Here is a 7,336-nt window from a genome sequence, read left to right as displayed (position 1 = left end):
ATATAGATGTTTTAAGAGATTTGATGTACAGCAGAGTAAAAAAGGCTACAAAAACAAATATTACTATAAAATGAAAATCTTCTTTTTTAACATTTTATAAGTATGAAAATATACTGTATACATAAAAAATACATATATTGTGTTTTTGTCTTAAATATTGTCTAAGTTAGTTTTTATTTTGGTAGATATATATCTTGCGATATTTTGCTTTAGGAAAGTTTTATCTCAATTTACACGGTATTGATAAATGATACGAGTAATAATCCTTTTTTTTTTTCTAGTACGTCATACATATATCATTTTTGCTAATTTCATACTATATGTTATTTTTTTCTTTGATTTAGTTTTCATCTTTTATTAACACTTCACTTTCCGCTTATAATATATTTAGTTTTATATTCTAACATTCATCTTCAAAAGGCTTTACATTTTAAGCCCATTTTACTTATATAAATTTTCACTAAGCTCCATTAATATGATTTACATATTTTTGATTATTTATATAGAGTAATTGTGTTATTTTTTGAGTTAAGATTTATAGGTATATTGTTGAGTCCCAATGGGACGTATCATATATATATAAGGATTTATAATAAATATATGAAATGAGACTCGACCTTGATAAAGTATCACAAGATGAAATAATTTATCAACGAGACACAAACTTTATACATCATTAGATTAGTATCATTTAGACGTTTTATTTAAATGGTTTCGAAGTTCGAACCCTATTGAGTATTAACGTAAATATTTTAAGATACTCAAAAAAAGTTCCATAATGGGGGGAAAAAATATTGATTAAGCCAGATACATCGTAAGTACTTAACGTGTATTTCCTTTTGTTTATCCATTCTTTGTAAAGTAAAACTTTTTGTTTAAAACGACAAGTGTTAAATGTTAATGATTCGAACCCGAGCAATGACATCCAAGGTGGACAGTATGTTCGAAGTTGAAACTCGCGCACTTCTACAGAATATGAATGATAACACGTATGCCCACACACTCAAGAGGTAAATGTCCGAAACCACGGGGAATCAATATTCAATTTCGTGTCTCTAACCAACATCCCCTCTGTCAGTTCTCCCAAAAAGGACCCCAACCGACCACTTAATCTAAAACCAAATGGTTAAAGTAAAATTAATTAAATAAGAACAACAAAAGCTAAATTAGTAACATGATATAAAAAAAAATGGTTTCATAATTTGAGATGTACAAAATTTGTTGCAAAATAGTGAAATAAATAAATAATGTTGTGTACAAAAAGTTCATATCATTTTAATATTTTAGTTAAAAAGGGTATGATACCATTTCTTTATGATGTATTAACATTACTATATGATATTGCTACTATAATCAATGTAGTCTAAAATTAAATTTTGAATACATACATTTATTTTTGTTATTTCTTAGATCCAATAAATAAAATAACATTCAATACCTTTGAATTTGTCATGTAGTATGTATATGTATACCACGACCTTATTGAACATTGAACTGCTACTAAACAAAAACGAACTTGTGCCAACACGTGTAGCTTGATATGATGATCAATTGTTATTTATTTATTTTCCATCCGTTTTAGCATGTTGGCAATATGAATATGATTTCCGTGTTTATAGAAGAGGAATCACATGTGTGGTACTATCGTACATTTTTCAACCAATTAAGTTGCTTAAGGTTCAAGATTTATATATGAAACTATGAAAGTATATCGTTTTCTTTTATATATCTCAAAAATGTAGATGATCTCCCAAATTGATCTTTCAAAAATATAGATTGATATTTGGGGGACTTGAGACCTATAGAATTTGAGTTCAAATTTAAATATGAGGAAAATGCTAGTTGTATATATAGACATGTGACGGAACCTAAGTTTGTCGTTTAAAAATAATATTACTTTTGTACTCTCTTCATATACACCGAGAGATCAAAGTGAATAATGCATCGGTTTAGATAAAAAAGAATAATCGATCTTACACTGGGAAAATTGCAAAAACTTAGTTAAAAGAGATCAAATGATAAACCCAAAATTAAGATAAAATGCCACATTAAAAAAAATCTAGCAAGTAACAATCATTATCTAATCTATCAAAATCATGGATAGAAAACTTAGAATCATGATTTTAATGTACTATCCTATTTAGAACGTGATTTGCCTTATATTTACTTTGAGCGACGATTTCTTGGTGCTTCTTCATGTATGAGCTCATCTTGCATCTTCAAAGAAACAACTTCTTGACATGCTATCTCAATTTTACTGTATCAAACCGGTTATACGAGAATTTTAGTTGAAGTGCGAAAATCACATGGTCAATGATCAAGCATCAATTCAAGACCCCGAACATAAAAAGTCCAAATCAAAACTTTTATTTGACATGACCAAAGACCAATTTCCTTTGGGGTTTGCTAAATACAGCCCTTAGGGCTGTGTTTAAGGTGCATAAATTGTTTGTACATTTACCATGAAAATCAGGGGCGGACTTTTAATATGAAAGGTACAAATTTTTTTATGCACGTTAAATACAGCCCTAAGGGCTGTATTTAGCATTTCCCATTTCCTTTTATAGTTTTAAATCTTTTAAGTGTTGTTTTGTGGTAGAAAACACCCTTTGTTTTCTAAAAAACTTTTCAAGTAAAAAAATACATGATCAAATTAAAGTTTTTTGAAAAATTTTCCAAGAAAATAAAAAACATCATTTTCCAATTTATAGCATGAATTTGGATTTTGGAAAACAACATTTTTATGTTTTCCATTTTCCATCCCCCTTCTCCCACATCTCCGCTATGTATTCAGAGTTTTCTAAAATGAAAAATAAAAATAGCATATACTAATTTTGAAAGCGTTTCAGAATTTTCATTTGTTTGCAAAAAGATTGAAAACCCCTTCCTTTTTCTAAAACATTAGAAATGAAAAATTAGAAAACATTTTCAACAATCAAACACAACCTTAGTATGTAGTTTTGATTATTGGATTTCAACATAAATTTTTCCTATACTAATAAAGATTATATCTATAATCACAAGCTTACCTGAATATGTGATCCAGGACAAAGGTTTCGATAGTTCTTTGTCCTAGTTTAGTGAGTCGCCTTTTATAACGCTTAACAGAATCCATGATGTAATTACCCGAGCCATCATGCTACCACAACAAAAGAGAACATGATCAGAGAATATTACTAGCTACAACAGAGGTTTAAATTCCCAAGTCCCAGCCATTAACAACGTAGCTCAAGGGACCAGATTTAAACATCCCCTAATTACTTGACGAACATAAGATTTTATAAACTACACAAAATTTATAATCAACAAAATGATGCTGACCTTGTTTTGATGATCTTTTTCTTCGTGTAGACGCAAAGGTTTAAAGACCTCCCTTTCAAACAATAACAATGCATCATCATACACAAGAATGAATGTGTCATTCTCCATTACAACTGTACCGGTACTTCTGCAACACAATTTCCTATAGCTTTATTGCTCTTAGCCTTGCTTTTCAGGGCCTTTAATCCACTATATAACGACTCCATCACCAAAGCTTTCGACACTTCCTTTTCTGCAGAGAACTGCTCCACAACAAGTTTCAAGATTAAATTCGACTTCTCACTTGACATCAGGCGCCTTGTCTCTTGATCCATGCCCCGCCAAAAGTCACAGAAGCTGAAATGAGAATATTAGTTATTACTGTAATTCATATCAAAGTTTTTTCCTGGTGAAGGGGACATACACATGTAAATTAGCATAGATTACAAATAGTTATATAGTCGGTAAATAACTGCATACCTTGCCCATTTAACTTTATCTCGAATTACTTTTGCAAGCTTTACTCTTTTTTCTAACACAAAGAGGTTGCAAATTTTCTCCACATTTGACATATATACCAATGCAAGTTCACTCTTATAGTCTGAATCAAGGCACCGGAAAGGACAATCTGCTCTATCTCTACAAGTCCATTACCACATATCAGTATATGATATACATCATACATGTTTTGCAACAAACCTATGATAATTGCTAAATGACTTTAAGCAACAAAACACAATAAAAAGCATACGAAGATGAGCTGTTAACGTCACAATAACAGATACTAAAAAACCTGATAACTTGGACTCGAACTTTTATTGTGAGGGTGTCAGCATCAAGAAACCCATCATTTTGCAATTTTGAAAGCTGCATATATTTTTTCCATCCACAGTCATGTTCTTTTTTCCAGAAGCGATGTAGCGAATCTGCAAACAAACATTTAGTTGTGTATCACAACCAAGGGCAGAGCTTTATTGGGTTGGGGGGGGGGACCCCTTTGTTTTTTGGTTCAGAAATGTAATTTTATCCGTTATGTGACTGGAAAATTATATTTCTTAGTGCTATTTTTAGATATCATGAGTTTTGGCACCCCGAGTATTTTTTTTAGTGTTATTTTTTTGGTCCCATGACTTTCGGTCCCTCCCGTTAAATGGGTCAAGATCCGCCACTTTCACAGCATATGAACCATCCATATATAACCCAACCCGCCAGCTAGTTTAATATCAAGGCTAATTGACAATAATAATTAACTAAGGCATATGAACTAACCATTATATTGTGATTTTCTGAGGTCTTTATTAGATACATTCACTGTGAATAGTGCAATTTGACTCCATCCTGCATCAGTATGAATGCGTAAGTCGTTATGAATTATTCTAAGCAGACATACCATCAAATTAAATTAGAACCTCCAGTTTTGTTCAACCCCACCTGGAGGTAGCTTATCATGATTTGCAACACAAAGAAATAAAGAAATATGACCCTTTACATCACATCCTTGAGGATACAATACAATGTACCTACAAGCCATAGCAAGAAGCAAATACAAAGACGGAATATATTGTCAGTTTAATGCCAACGATTTGTACCAAAAATAAAGAAATATTGCACACACAAAAATAACAGCTCGTGAAATTGACAAACATAAAGGACGTTAACCTACCATTTGTGGCCACCAACTTCAAAGGCATTGCTACGAAGCTCTCTCTTATGAATCTGCGAGAATTTGTCTATTTTCCATGTATACTTTCCATAGAGCTCAGAAGGTTTAGGTCCTACTTGATAAAGTTGTTAGTCAAAAAAACAGATATATTGCTTATATTCCTTTAAATGACATCTAAAGCATTGCCACTTGAACATGGATCATGTCATATAATCATATATTAAGCCACATGTTGATCTTTCTACAACATGTTTCTGATCAGATACATAGCATCTGCAGAAGACTAAACACGAACAACAGCATATCGATAGGAGGTTTCTAACTATCAATAACTGAAACCGATAGATCATATCGTAGGTAATTAAATTTTATAGTTTCAAATCATTAAAACAAATGTCGATGTCATATATGTATAAAAAAAAAAAAGAATCATACCACGATAATCCTCGGAATCATCATCATCTGTGTCAAAGGAGAACATAGAAGCAATTCCATTTGATATTCCTTCTAATGATGATCTGTCAATCCCAGGCTCATCACTTGAACTCCCTTCCATCACAAAAATCTGATAATGTATTCAACTAATTAACCCGATAACTGTCAGTTATTAAATAGAATACCTAATGGTTACGCGGAACAATTATTTGATTATAATCCATATATTAATTAATTAACAATTAAGCTAAACTTGTATGTATCTCTCTCTGCATTGTTTACTAATTAGCATACTTGAAAAAATCTTACTAGCTAATTCAAATACTAAAGGACTAAAAACACAAACTAGAAACATTGTCAGACATATCATAGTCATAGTACTCTAATATTTAAGCAAAAGATATCAACAAAAGGAATCCCTTAATAACAAATATACACGGTTGAGAATGAATAGACCTTACAATCAATTTCGATACAAGAAAACACAAAAAACCACAGCATTATTATTGTGAAATATACCTTTGATCTTATTAGTTACCCCTATAACTTATTGAAAATAGAATGTGCGTACCTCTAATACAAAACTTGCACACTAGCTTGTAGCCGACGCCGCTTATGTCGTCTACGGTGTCTAAAGAGATTTATGTTTTTTTAAGGTTTACCCGCGATCATATTTATACATGGTTAATAACTAATAGGATTATTATTTTTTTTAGAACGACATTATATACGCATTCCTGGGATGAAATTAGAACTCTCGAAAAAACTTTATTAATCCACCCCATAAATGTTGTAAGTAGGACTCGAACTCAGGTAAGGTCAAAGACCTTACCAATGGGTCACCAACCCCATTGGCATTATTATTATTATTGGAAGGTCTATATTAAGGGAAAAGGTTAGGTAAAACATGTAGTACCTATCTTAGCTAAAACATGGGGATTATGCAAAATTCAAGGGGGTTTATGTAAAATTCAGGGGGATTATGTATGTTTATTAAATTCAAAGGTTTAATCTGTAAATTTTTTTAATGTGACATTACCTAAGATTAAGTAAAGTCGGCAGTATGGATCATTTTCCCTTATATTAATGGTCGATAATTTCAATCATAATCGCAACAAACTCTTTTTACCAGCTTTGACAATATATCTACCCTAAACTATATTGGAGTACTTTATCTGACGATCAATTTCATGAGCGAATTTTTACATTTGATACTTTTGTTACAAATAACGTGTTACTCCGTATTATATTTTTGAAAGATTATATTTTTATTTCAAAGTAATTGTAGTAGTATATGTTAAAAAAATCAGCCGATTATAACATCCAATCTAGCTTTTAACTTTTTAAGCATGTAAGAGTTGTAACTTGTAAGTATTAAATCTCGTTAATTGTTTAAAAAATTGTGGTTACTAACTTTAGATTTACAAGGGAAGAAAACAACACGGATAAAATTGCTGGATATGGAAACCCGTTACTTGTATTACTATCAGCTAACTTCATGCTAGCTCGTATATTCTAATAAAAACTATCGTCAAAATAAATAACACCAAAAGCTTAAACAAACTGTGCCAACTTTTTCTCCAACCTTACTTTATATCAAAGTGGTGCTGAGATATATTAAACCTACAAAACATAGTGACTTTGGACCAACTTCATATGTTTTTGGAAAAAAATCTGAGCTAAGACTGTGATATAAAGTTAAACCGGGGCAAATGGTGTGACTTTTTCCCATCTTTAAACAAGCTTTTATAGATGAAGACCTTTTAGAAACTTTCCCTAAGACTGACGCTTTTTTTTCTCAATGGGAAGTGATATTTCTACAACAAAGTTTAACCATTTACAACAATTCTTACATGATACAGTTATATACTGCGTAATAAATTTTGTACTTTTATTGTAAATGGCTAAAACTTGTTGTATAAATATCACTCTCCTCTC

General features: G+C 31.1%; 1 pseudogene; it reads right to left on the bottom strand.

The window, feature by feature from the left end:
* Positions 1–1,987: 1,987 nt before the first annotated feature.
* On the bottom strand, positions 1,988–5,516 carry LOC122598894 (annotated as a pseudogene).
* Between the last annotated feature and the right edge of the window lie 1,820 nt (positions 5,517–7,336).

Source organism: Erigeron canadensis, chromosome 5 (genome assembly GCF_010389155.1).
Source record: "Erigeron canadensis isolate Cc75 chromosome 5, C_canadensis_v1, whole genome shotgun sequence".
In the NCBI taxonomy this organism is placed as follows: Eukaryota; Viridiplantae; Streptophyta; class Magnoliopsida; order Asterales; family Asteraceae; genus Erigeron; species Erigeron canadensis.
The sequence above is the reverse complement of the archived record's forward strand: the minus strand, read 5'-3'. Positions and strand labels throughout refer to the sequence as shown.